The sequence below is a fragment of the Rhinolophus sinicus genome, linkage group LG06 (genome assembly GCF_036562045.2).
Source record: "Rhinolophus sinicus isolate RSC01 linkage group LG06, ASM3656204v1, whole genome shotgun sequence".
NCBI lineage: Eukaryota > Metazoa > Chordata > Mammalia > Chiroptera > Rhinolophidae > Rhinolophus > Rhinolophus sinicus.
In genome coordinates this window covers 124,656,167-124,668,999 of record NC_133756.1, presented here as the reverse complement: position 1 = coordinate 124,668,999, position 12,833 = coordinate 124,656,167, and the positions used below count along the sequence as shown (strand labels likewise).

At 39.2% G+C, this 12,833-nt stretch overlaps 1 protein-coding gene across 6 annotated transcripts in view; it reads left to right on the top strand.

Moving 5' to 3' along the window:
* Positions 1-1,041: 1,041 nt before the first annotated feature.
* The window catches only part of STK33 (serine/threonine kinase 33), a 134,115-nt gene continuing 122,323 nt past the window's right edge, over positions 1,042-12,833 (top strand). For 2 of the 6 annotated variants that reach the window (XM_019728488.2, XM_074335951.1), the window contains exon 1: positions 2,141-3,576. The gene's annotated coding sequence lies outside the window, so the exon portion shown is untranslated. Of the gene's footprint in view, positions 1,593-2,134; positions 3,657-12,833 lie in introns of those variants that run through there. The other 4 variants (XM_019728473.2, XM_019728455.2, XM_019728439.2 and 1 more) reach the window with 4 other exon arrangements.

The following is a 12,833-nucleotide window of genomic DNA, read 5'->3' as shown; positions in this document are numbered from 1 at the left end:
TGGTGAAGACAAAGTGGTACGAACACACAGCTTTTTTGATGGTTTGGCTTAATTCAGGATAATACATAGACCCAACCTGGCTTTGTATCAAACTCACTTGAAAACCTTTTTAAAACTGTTTCATTTCAGATAGGATTTATTTAATTAGAATTTCTGGAAGTGTAACCCGTGTAGCTGTGTTTTAACACAAAATAAAGCAAAACCAAACAGAACTCCCCAGATGCCTCTGATTTATAGCCAGGCTTGGGCCTCATTGACCCAGAGACTATGTAGAGGAGGAGTCATCTGCTTGCCTTTCAAACAACTCTCCATATTGCAGTTTTCTCAACCAGGCTTTTGGTAGATCTCAGGGAGTAGACAGTTCCAAGTTATTGCTTGGTAAGGATCTGGAGTGTAAGGCTTCACAGCTGCTGCTTGAAGGCAGATCCATATACTTCACAGTTCAATGCAGCAGATGGTAGAGTTTATCTCCTCTTGTTGGGCAGAGTGGCACTAACACTCATGCTGGATGGGGGCAGTGTTAGGAGGAGGGGCACAGAGAAAATACTTGTAGGCTATTCCAGACCCTTATTAGACAATAGTTCTGTATTTCTCCAAAACAGAATCTGACCAAGACCCCAAAGTTCTACAGGACATGGTGGGGATGATTTGTGCTTGGAAAATTTGCAAAAATGTGAAGTTACCAGTTCCCCACCGTGGCCATTGAGCCTGACAGGATGAACCCAGTTGCCAAATGTACCCCTACCGCCAAGCAATAAAATGAATCGACCTGCTGCACCAAGTTATTGGTTATCAACCAAATTTTAATGGACATCCTCCTCAAATAATTAGTCCAGTATTAGGATGGTCAAATTTCTTCTTCACAGCTGCTAGAGAACAGGACCCATGTCCACAGAAGTGATTCCTAGTTCAGTTCAGGTCTATAAATACATTAGTATACAGCTGGAGCCCCTATTCCAGCCTCTATGGTGGTGGTGGAGGTGGGTGGTGGTGGCGGTGATGGTGGTGGGTGATGGTGGTGTTGGTGTTGGTGGCGGTGGTGCATGCATTCAGGTGGCTCCCCAGAGGATTGTGGATAAAATATATTTCTGGGAATTGTCAGTTTATTTGTCAGGAGCCTTCTCAGCTCCTTTATGGGAACAAACACTCTCCTAGGTCTGCCCCCATCGCTGATATCCAGGTCATTTTTCCGTTTTTTAGTCTAGGTCTGAAACCCACTGCAGTGCAAACCTTGCAGCCCCAGCTCCAATTGGTAGGACGAGGAGGGAGGATATCGGCGTGGACATCCCTTTAATATCAGTTACGAAGTTTTTTTTCGTGTAACATAGCTGCTTCTCTGTCCCTGGGACAGGATTCTCAGGTCTGTCCCTAAGAGGAGTTTCTCTCCGGGATGCCTTCGAGAGCACCCGGAGCACGTGGGCCCCTCGGTGCGGAGGGCTCCGGAGGGAGCTTCGCTCCAGCATACGAGCTTTGTCCCCGCGCGGCCCCCGTCCACCTTCCTGCGGCTGCTCTGCCGACCTAAAAGTTTCTCCAGGTGCTGCATTCCGGGCTCGGCGACCACCAGCGCCAAGTGTGCGCCCTCGGAGGCCAGGGTAGGTGGCCATGGCGTCGCTGCGCAGGGCGGTCTCCATGGGAGTGGGCGGGGGTCCGGGCTGCAGCTGGACGTGGCCGTTGCTACAGCAACGCTCGGGCAAACGGGCAGCTGGGCCTCCTGCTGCGGGTGGACTGGCAGCCTCAGCTGCTGAGGGAGCAGGCCGAGCCCTTCTGGCCCCTCCTGGGGCCGATGTTTGCTGTGATCCCTGGCTGCCTGGTTTATCTTCACCTCACGCCTCCACCCCATTTTGGTACCTGAACCTTTTTGAAAGTTCAAAGCGTGCTTACTATAGGGTAAGTGTGATTTGGAGAAAGTAACCCATCCTAAAAAGTTCTGAAGTTGCGTTTTTTTTCTTCCTTTCTCTCTTTTTTAATCTCCTAGAGCCTGGGACATAGTAGGACCGCATTAAGTGGTAGCTCTTTCTTACAACACTTCCTAAGGTCTCTTGCCCACAGTGGATGCACATACCAGTGATAGTGTCACATAGGGACAGCCCTTACTGGATGTGTGGACAGGTAATTTAAGCACTCTGCCTCAGTTTCCTCATCTGTAAATGCAGATTATTAATTTCCTCTGACCTCTTTGTCTAGGACAAACTTCCTTAGGGTATACGCTCTCCTGACACCAGATATTTTTCCTTAGTAGCACTTGTCACTATTGCAGTTTTCTTTCTCTGTGTCTGGCCCATGGTATGAAGTTAAAAAATACTTGAATGTTTGAATTTTAAGCATTTTTCAGTGTCATTAAATGGCCTTTGAAAGCATCATATAGTGGTTAAGAGCACAGATACCAGAGCCAGACTCATGCTTAGATTTGCATTTCAGTTCTGCCGCAGTTCTTGATCTGAAACCCATGGGGCTAGTTGTGTTTTAAATTGGGTCTAGGGCAGCAACCTCTAATCCAACACATTAATTTTTCTTTAGTAAGAGGACTTCACTCTACAAGGCATAGTTTCACATCAATTCAGGTCAGGTTTTGCCATCAAATGAGTCTGCCACAAGTTTATGAGAACACTAGGTTTTCAGAGCTTTTGGATTTTAGATGTTCAGATAAGGGCCTGTGAGTCCGTCCCAGTGTAACCTTGAGCCAATCACTTAACTTCTCTGGGCCTCAGATTCCTCAGCTGTAAAATGAAGATGACACCGTGCTAGCACCTACCAGCTCACAGGTTCCATTCCTGTTATTGTGACGAGTAAATGAATGTATAGATGTTAATTGCTTAGAACAGTGTGTATGGTCCTTAGTGCTATAGAACGGTCAGCTCTTACTGTTATTTTTATTGGCTCCATAATAATCCACATTGTGGATGAACCATAATTTATTTGCAGTTTCTGTATTGTTGGATATTTATATTTCAAGTAAAAAAATGTAGAGATGAATGTCTTCATACTTAAATCTTTTGACTAGATTTTTGATGACTGAAGATCACTTCCTAAAAATGAGATTAGAGTCAAAGGGCCAACAGGCTCATTGTGAATGCTCTTGAAACATATTGCCACCTTCAGAAAGATTATACCCATTTACTCTTCTGCCATCAGTTTTATGACACCTGTGTTAGCATTAATTAAAAACAAATTTGTTAATATCAGATTAAAAATAGTTCCTCTTTAACACATCTTTCATTATTGTGTTGAAGCATTAAAACATCTTGTTAGCTATTAGAGATTTCTTTTCTGTGAATTACCTGCATAAAGTCTATGATAGTTTTTATATTGGAGTCTCAGATTTTTCTTACCAATTGTTTGTCTGATTCCTGCCCCTGCCAGCCCAGGCAGGAGCCAGTATGCTGGCCTTTGGCTGGAATAAGTTGAATAAAGTATCCCTGGAGCCTGGGGCGAGTTGTAACTTGCCTGCAGGCTACAGAGCAATGTAGAAAGCAGTGTTCAGCAGCTGGGTCTTGGGGGAAATCTGAAATCGAGACCAGGCTGACTGTGTGTCTGAATCTTCAGTCTAACAGGACTTGGAGGAAAGAGGGCAACCAGGTAGGAAGCAGAGGACCAAGGCTGAAGAGGCAAGAGTGATCCTGAAAGCTGGGAGAAAAGAAGCTGTAACCTCTTTTTCTGTAGGAACCTTGCACTTTATTGTAGGGAAGGGGTGGGGAATGTTGGGGGTGCACTGTCTTGGCCAGACACCCATTTGTGTGAACTCTTGATAGAGTGAGTATATTAACCCTTGCTTGTCGTATGGGGGCATTTTCCCCACAATTGCCTTTTCATTTAATTTATGATGGCTTTGATTTATAGAATTTAAAATAATTTTATGTTGTCTGCCTATTAATCTTTTTCTTTTTGATTCATTGCTTTTATGCTTAGAAAGTGCTTTCCATGCAGAGGCCAAGTAACTGTATTTCCTTTAAAAATGTTATTTTGTGATGTCTGTAAATCAAGGAAGAGTTAATGAAAGTAAAAGAGAGCTGAGTAGCGTGATTTCCAATAAAAAAAACCCTAAAAGATGATGATACAAAGCGTGATACTCATATGTCATCTTCATCTCTCTTTGAAGATAGAAGGAAAGAGCTTACACTGCTGTAAGAGAGATTTAGGAAGACTTCTGAAATTGTCTGACACACATTGTGAACTTGTAGAATCTTGTTGTTAGAGACTTTCAGAAGTTTCCTGAAAGAGGAGATGTGATCTCTGAAGATGCTTTCTACATCTTGTATTCATCTGATGATCCTACATAGTATAATATTTCAAACACCCATAGTTGCTCGATACTGAGAAATAATTTTCCTGTTTTTAAAAGAGGCTTAAGAGAAGGAAAATGTAAAATTAATTGCTGACCTTCTTGGCAATAGTAAATTAGTATGCTTTAAGATGTGCTTCAGAAAAATTTCCCTTCCTACTGAGCTCCAATATGGATCATCAGTGAGGCAAATTGTGTTTTGCTTGGATCCATCCATCTTAGTGTTCCAGAATGTGGAGAGTAGACAACTTATTGTTAAACTAACTGTATTAACATATCTTTTCTTAGTTTATGAACTAAAATAAATTGTAGGGTGCTTGAGAAACTAATCACCTCACAAATTCTGGCATTTTTATTGACCTGAAGTTGTTTTATTTCAGAAAGATTTATGAGTTGGGGGGGGCAGTAACTCCTATAATTAATCAGAATATCCTTCCTACTTATAATGGACTAATTATTAATATCTTTCTTAATAACCATTGATTTGCTAGTTTGCATATCAGTGAGGATATGGTATTACATTAGGAATAAAGCAAAAGAAAAACCAAAATGTTCTATTGATGAAGATAAGTTGACTTGGAAATACTGTTAGCATTTGCCTTATTTTTTTATCTTAATTATTTACTAAACATTATTAACCATCATAAACATTCATTCAACAAATATTTATTGGGTGCTTGAAATGTTCAAGGCATAGTTCTAGAATATTGTGTTGTATTTTCACTTTTATATTGTATGTGTACAAAGTTTGCTTGTGATTCAATATTCTTAAGATGAGTTGTGCTTATTTGGAAAAACTGGTCGTTTGGATTCACACGTATTCATTTAGTGAATCTGAGAAAAGCCTTATAGAAAATGTTCATCCAGCCTCTAAGGTTGAGATGCTGGTAATTGAAAGTTCTGTCCTGTGACTTTGTTATCAAGGTGGATTGCTCATCCGCAGTGACAGCTTGCCTGGAGAGAATCCACTTACCATTTATACCAAAGGCAGCGGGTCTGAGGCTTGGGTTTCTTTTTTTTTTATTTTTTTATTAAAGTTTATTGGGGTGACATTTGTTAGTAAATTTACATGGGTTTCAAATGTGGGCCTGGTTAGTACTTGGATGGGAGGCTCAGGTTTTTTTACTTGAATTCTTTAAAGTCTGTTTGCCGTTAGCAAATCTAACATAGAAGCTCTTGTATCTGCTCTCAGGAGCTCAGCTTCCAACCAGCTGAAATAGTGGAAAGAAAGCAAATATTTATCTTTGAACGTTTTTCATGGAAATCAAATTAATTTTTCCTCTCAATCTTTTTTATGTTGGTGTTCAGTTTATGGCAATAAAATTCAATGATTTTCATATTTGTTATTATGAAAGTAAACATCAGTGTCCAGTAGTGATTTGCAAGTTAACTTAATTACTTTTCTGTCATATCTTGTTTGGTACATGTGTATGCTTAGCTCCTTTTTATAGTTGCACCGCACTTTTTAAATTGAAACATAATTAACATATCATAAAATTCACACTTTTAAAGTATGTAATTAAAATTTTAGCATATCACAGGTTTTGTAACAATTACTGCTATCTAATTCCAGAATGCTTCATCACCCCAGAAAAGAAATCCCACATCCATTAACAGTCACTTCCCGTTCTTCCCTCAAGCACTAATCTACTTTCTCTCTCTATGGATTTGCCTGTGGTATTACGGATATTTCATAGAAATAAAATCATACAATATGGGGCCTTTTGCATTTGACTTTGTTTACTTAGCATGATGTTTTCAAGAATCATTTCTGTTTTAGCATGTATCAGTACTTCATTCCTTTTTATGATCAAGTATAATAAAATTCCATGGTATGGAGATGCCACATTTTGTTTATCCATTCATCGGTAGATGGCCATTTGGGCTGTTTCCTTTTTTGGCTATTATGACTAATGCTGCTGTAAATATTTGTGTACAAGTTTTTTGTGTGAACATATGTTTTCATTTCTCTTGAGTGCATACCTAGGAGTGGAATTACTGGTCAGGTTTAGCTCTATGTTTAACTTTTTGAAGACTGCCGAATTATTTTCCAGAGTGGCTGCATTTAAGATTCTCACCAGCAATGTATGAGGGTTCTCATTTTTCCACCTCATCAACAACCTTGTTTATTGTTTTTTTGATGATAGCCATCCTAGTAGATGTGTAGTGGTACCTCATTAGAGTTTTGATTTACGTTTCTCTGATGGCTAATGATGCTGAACATCTTTTCATGTGTTTATTTGCTATTTGTATCTCTTCTTTGGAGAAATATCTATTTAAATTCTGTTATTTTTACTTGGATTTGTCTTTTTATTTTTGAGTTATAAGAGTTTTTTTTATCAGATATATGATTTGCAAATATTTCCCCCATTCTACAGATTGTCTTTTTGCTTTCTTCTTAGTGTCCTTTGAGGAACAAAAGTTTTTAATTTTATATCTATTTTTTTCTACAGTTGCCTGGTTTTAGATGTCATATCTAAAAAATTATTGCCCAATTCAATGTCAGGAGGATTTATCTGTATATTTTCTTCTGAGAGTTTTATAGTTTTAGCTCTTACATTTAGGTCTTTAATCCATTTTGAGTTAATTTTTTTAAAATTGGGGAACAATGTGTTTTTCCAGGGCCCATCAGCTCCAAGTCAAGTCATTGTCGTTCAATCTAGTTGTGGAAGGCGCAGCTCAGCTCCAAGTCCATTCGCCGTTTTCAATCTTAATTGCAGGAGACACAGCCCACCATCCCATGCAGGAATTGAGCCGGTAACCTTGTTGAGAGCTCGCGCTCTAACAAACTGAACCATCTGGCCGCCCCTCCCAGAAGCTCAGTGGCAGCTCGTTGTCTTCAATCTAGTTGTGGAGGGCGCAGCTAACTGGCCCATGTGGGAATCGAACCAGCAACCCTGTTATTCAGAGCTCACACTCTAACCAACTGAGCCATCCGGTGGCCCCCCATTTTGAGTTAATTTTTGTATATGTGTGAGGTAGGTGGATATCCAGTTGTCCCAGCACCATTTCGTGTGTACTTCACTTTAATTGTTTGAATCAATTTGTGAGTCGTGTTTTGGGGAAACAAAATTTGGCTGATTCCTTGTCACCTCAATTAGATGCCACCAGAGGACATTCTAGGCAAAGGAATATCTGTATTGCAATCTAGGACTTTAGCTCCAAATTTCTGTGCAGACTTATAACTTGATGGATTGGCTTGTAGGGAATGTAAGCTTCAGGGCTGCTTCCCTTTCTAACCTAAGGTCTCTAAGTAGACCCCTGTGGCAGCCTCCTTGCCACCGTTTCTCTATATCATAACCTGACTGCCACTTGACCTTCTGAGGAAAGGGAAGAGCAAAGGAGAGGCCTTAAAATTTCCTTCCAGCCTCATGGGAGGAACAGGAAGTCAGGTGAACCTTTTCACAAGGAAAGGGTGTGCTGACAAAGGTTTTCATCTCTTTGTACCTCCCATGGAGCCTTGGCATCAGAACTTTTCCCCCTGGAATGGAATAATAGGGAAGGGGGTCTTGTGTTCCTCCCAGAGGTTGAAGTGTGTGGTGTGGGAAAAGCCTAGGATTGGGGTCAGGCTCACCTGAGTTCAAATTTTGGCTCTGCATCTCTCTTTCGTTCCTTTATCTATAACACTGTAGTCCCAATTTCCCAAGACTATTATGAACAACAAATAAAATATCACGTGTAAGGTGCCTAACAAATTGTAGCCCCTCAGTAATGCTAGTTGCCTTTCTCTCTTTTCCAAATTTTCTGGGAAACTTCTATACATTTGTACTAATACAGTTTTTTAAATACTCCATAGAATCTTAGAGTTGGAAGGGACCTTCATTCATGACCATAACACGTTGTTGAATCTGTCAGTACTCTTCATGTTTATTTACTTGATTTATTTAATTAGTTTTTATTGATCACTTACTGTATTGCAGACACTATTCTCTATGTTTCATAAGTCAGTGGAGGAGAGGTGACAGACATACATGACACAAAGTCTGGCACCTTCTCATCACTTCACTCATCCTCACTTGCCTCATCTGATTCATTCACTGAGTTAGGAGCCAGATCGTATGCTGGGTTCTTGAAATACAAAGATATAGTCTTTCAGAGGTCATGGTCTCTTGTGAGGGAAGCAAAACCAAGAAATTGTAATATCCTGTGGGAGGTGCTATAATAGACACATAGATTGGTGCTGTGGAGGGAGAGCACGCCCGAGTCTGCTTGGGTGAGTCAAGGAAGGGTGAGCAAAGGGGAAAGGAATCTGAGGCAGAATGAACAGCAGGCCCAAAGACCTGCAGGTGGGAAAGGGTGTAGGACTTTAAGAAAGTTGGTATCCAGGGGAATAATCAGAGACAATGACTGGACAGGATAGTGGTGTCCAGTGTACAAAGAGCCTGTTATGCGGGGCTGAGGTTTGAGGTCAGTTTTGATGGAGAAACAAGTGTAATTTGTAGTTAAGAATTAACGTCCCTCTTGGCTTTATTCTTATTCTAAGCCTAGCTTTAAAAATCCTTTTCTTTGTCTTTCGTCTTTAGAGTTTTCTCCAAGCATCTGCTCTTCTGGGGCTTTTGCCTTCCTGATTCTCTTCGTGCACCATCCTGCCACTGGGATATCATCCTAGGTTACTTGCCTGTCTACTTGGAGGTTACAGCTCATGGAGAGCTCCCTGTGTGGCTGTGTACTTTCTCTGGGAGCGTCTATTTCCTGTTTGCCCCAGCATTTAGATGGGTAGGACTTAGGAAAGACCTACCCATCATGTTGGTGGAGACCTAGTGGAGAGAGAGCTATTGGAGAAGGGCCAGGTAGAGGTGGAAGGCCCCTAAACTAGAGGTCCTGTCCTCTGGTGCTTCTGATATTGGCTTGGTTACAGCCTCTCTTTTGGCCTCCCATAGTCACTAACTCACTGGCTTTGCTCCAGGCCTGTCTCTCGCAGGTCTCCCTTGCTTTGCCTTATTCAGAGTAACTGAGGGGTTGAGTAATGGCCTGCAGCTCAGGAGTCTGAGGCTTGTTGGTGGCATCGATCCTCCATGTATCCTGGTACTTATCCCCTCAAGACACAGTCTAAGCTGGCCCTTCAGACAAAAGAACATGGCTGAATTTCTGGAGGTCACTTATGTAGGGCTTGGTTCTGAGATCCTCCCCATTATAAGTCTTGGGAGAATTAGCCTTGAAAAGAAGATTGGTTATGGGGTGGGAAGGGAGAAGGGAAGGTATGACAGCTGTTTTCAAATATTTGAAGGGTTGTTCACGTATAGTAGATAAGGTGCCAGAATTTGGTCTGGAGTTCTGGCCCTACCTCATACTAGTAGCTTTGTTTTTTCCATATAAATTCCTTGAAGCCTAAAATAATTCTGGGATTTAATAACTGTAGCAGGTAGAGACTCTGTTGATGAGAGCGGGAGTCTTGAGGCAGATGGAATGGTAGCATTTTAGTTTTTTGAGCTCAGCCACTAGTGAACTGAAATTGTAATAGCTGTATTTATTATATGCAGAATTGAATGAGTTATTAATAAGCCATTCCTTAGCCCCATATTATTTCTGTTTTACAGATTAATTTTTTTCAATAGGTTTTCCTTAATTGTATCAAATGTTTCATTCATAGAATGCTTAACATGTCTGAATGATAAAATCTCCAGGCAAACTAAACAGTCTAAATTACATCTAGTATTTTGATTTCGTTTGCTTCTTTAAATGAAATTAAAAGGAATTTTTTTTTTGTATATAAAAGACTATGACTACTCTCTCTATATGTACCTATGCTTATTGCAGATTTAGAAAGTTTTTGTCATTGTATTTGCATGACTAGTATCTCAGATAATTTAGGTTGTGGACTAGTATATAGGGTGGTTAATTTTTTCAGAACAAATAGCTTGATGACACTATTTTTCACTACCCTCCCTCCATTTTTCTCACACTTCCTTTGGATAGCATTGATTTATATTTTTTTGTCTATTTAGCCATTTCCAAAATATGTACTAAGACTTGCTCCCTAGAAAGCAGAAGGTTCTTTTGGTTTGACTCTTTCCCAAAGATCTGTTTCCTGAATAAATGTTGGTAATAATTTGTGGAGTATAACTTTTAGTTTTAGATGCAATTTTTAAGTAGAGATATTGGCAAATTGAATTTCACCTAGAGGAGAGTGAAGAACTTGGGATGGTGAAGAGTCTTTCTCTAAATGATGTGAAGAACAGTCGAGGGCATTGGAGATGTAGAAAAGATGGCTAGCCTCTAGGAAACAGGACCAAGGGGACACATACCGTGTTCCCTCGAAAATAAGACCTAGCCCGGCCATCAGTTCTAATGCATCTTTTGGAGCAAAAATTAATATAAGACCCGGTCTTATTTTACTATACTATAAGACCAGGTGTAATATAATATAATATAATATAATATAATATAATATAATATAATATAATATAATATAATATAATATAATATAATACCAGGTCTTATATTAATTTTTGCTCCAAAAGACACATTAGAGCTGATGATCCAGCTAGGTCTTATTTTCAGGGAAACACGATACTCACTTTCTTCCTATCTAGAAGACTGAGTCCTATTAAAGAGGGACTAGGCATAGTCCCTGTAAGAAGGACAGACTAGGTATGACCCGTAGGAAGACTTATCGGGAAATAATTTTGGCTCAATATGAGGAGAAACATGTTATCATAGGTGTCCAATAGAATGATCTTTTTGGGGAAAATAAAAGAACGGGCCCCCTGTCATTGGAAAACTTTTAACACTGTCCATGTCAGCATACATCAGATCTTCTGATGTCCTATGTTTTTCTTTCCAGTTCCTGGATTCTGTTGTTGCCTCCCCATTTCTGATACTATAATATGGTTACTTCTCCATTCTAGGTTTTGCTTTAGTGATTTTTATGATTGATTTTATATTGCTGAATATACCATAGCACGGAAGGCTGTGATGTGGTGGGTAAAAACTTCCTGACATTAAATATTTTGTAGGTAATTCACAAAGTGGATATATACCACCTGTAAATATATACTTATGCATATACATTTATTTTGTATAATTGAGCTATTATGCTCTCATAGTTTTGTTCTCTGTTCCTGCTCTCACAAAATATCATATGCTTTAGAGACCTCTGAGTCTCATAAGAAAATATTTCTTATTTTGACATTTATCAAATTGATTAAAAAAAATACAGCTGTGTTAAGTCTTCAAAATAGAGCCAACAAAGAGCCTTTGTGGGAACAAGAATTAAAAACTGGTGGTTTTATTGTGAGATTATTTGAGAAAGATCTATAAATAAAATAATATGGACATTCAATTAGTGTCTTATGTATTTAAGAATAGGAAGTGGGAGCACTATAGTCATTTTGGAAAATTGTGTTTTCAGACTCGCTTACTAATTGGATTGTTGAGTGCAGTATTAGTGGTTTCAAATGGCATCACAATTCATTGCAATTCTGACCTGGTGTAATATATATAGAGGTAAAATGAAATCCATCTTCCTTAAGAACTACTGGTTTTATGAAATGATTAAATCTGATTTTAAAATAAAGCATTAAGTGCAAACCATTAAGAGTTCAAAAAATACTTACAGGTCCCATGAAAGAAGATTTAGTGCATTTAGCTTTCAGTTTGCTCGTCGTGGATGAAATGCCTTTAAATTGATGCAAGTTATCATGCCAATAAATTAATAAAATAGGGGAAGTTGCGTATTTTCTTTTTGGAATGGGCTCATCCTCTAGGGACAGATGGTTCTCTTTCAGAACAGACTTTCTTCTGAAGTGGTAAGTAAGGCGTTGGAGAAGTCTGTTTTGTGGGATGAGCCTAAGCTCAGTATGGGTGCTATTCAAGTTTTGATTTGGCATTTTGGAAAATAAAAGTCATCATGCTGGGAGAATTTCCCTGGTGAGAAAGATACAAGCTTTGTAGGACTTTTAGGATTCTTTACTACTTTTCATTTACAGAGCCAAAACATATGTGGTTATGTCGGGTTACCTCTCTCGTCTATGAACTCTTGCACAGTTATACTGTTGATATTGGAGAATATGAGGAATGTCCTTACGTTCACTGGGGAGAAGGTAAATCCTTGGTAGTCTTGGAGGACGAACAGATTCTCTGACTCTGCGAAAAACAAATCTTCCGTTGGGTCGTCTTTTCTCCTCACTCCAGCCTGAATACTATGCATGTAAATGGTGATATTTAATGTTGAAATAATGATTTTTCAAATATTTGCATATCTGATTACAAATACTGAACAAATGAATTTATCACTTTATGTTTGAACATTTTAGAGTCATGTTGCTAAGTGAAAGTAAGACATAGAAATTCGGTTGAGAATATAAACATTTTTCTTCATTTCACCCCTTGATTGTAAAACATATTCATCTGTCTCAAATTATTATTAGTAATATTGCCCATAGACAACCTATTTTTGAAGTATTTGAATTATTGTGGCTTTTTAGATACCTAGCTGGGTCATGAGATGGCTTCTTTTTTTTCTCGTCCCATTTCTGTCCCCTCTGGTTTATTTATTTATTTATTTATTTATTTTTATTGCCTCTGTGCTTCTACACAGGATATATAAAGAACT